The following is a 604-nucleotide window of genomic DNA, read 5'->3' as shown; positions in this document are numbered from 1 at the left end:
GGCTCTTGTGGGCGTGGCTCTCACGGCCTGGCCACACCTCCTGGGGTCGCTTGAGGAAACGTAGCTGCCTAGGATGGCTTGGAGGTGCCCCGAGGAGAGGAAACGTCAATCATTTTCCTGGGGTTTTTTTCACCTGAAGCTTAAAGCTCCTCGGTCGGGTCCTGCCGGGTTCGGTTTGTTGTGCCTCGGGGAGGGCTGTGTGTACGGATGGGAAAACCGAGGTTTAACGACTGGAAAAGGCTGTTCCGGAATCACAACTAAGGGGAGTTAGGGGGATGACGTGATGGCGCGGTCAGGGAGAAAAGTTAATGTTTGGCCCATGGTGCGCTTCGCAGCTGTATTTTTTTTTTATTTTCTTTATTTTGTTTTGCCCCTCATGACAGTTTCTCTATGTAGACCAGGCTGTCCTCACAGAGATCCGCCTGCCTCTGCTGCCCCGAGTGCTGGGTTAGAGGCATGCGCCACCACGCCCGGCACAGCTGAAGTTTTTAACATTATTAGGGCGGAAGGTCCAGACACCCACCTGTCCTCTGGTCATTGTAGATAGTGTGGGTGGGTTTAGAAGTTGGGAGTTAAGCAGGGCGGTGGTGGCACACGCTTTTAA

The sequence above is a fragment of the Meriones unguiculatus genome, chromosome 4 (assembly GCF_030254825.1).
Source record: "Meriones unguiculatus strain TT.TT164.6M chromosome 4, Bangor_MerUng_6.1, whole genome shotgun sequence".
NCBI lineage: Eukaryota > Metazoa > Chordata > Mammalia > Rodentia > Muridae > Meriones > Meriones unguiculatus.
The sequence above is the reverse complement of the archived record's forward strand: the minus strand, read 5'-3'. Positions refer to the sequence as shown.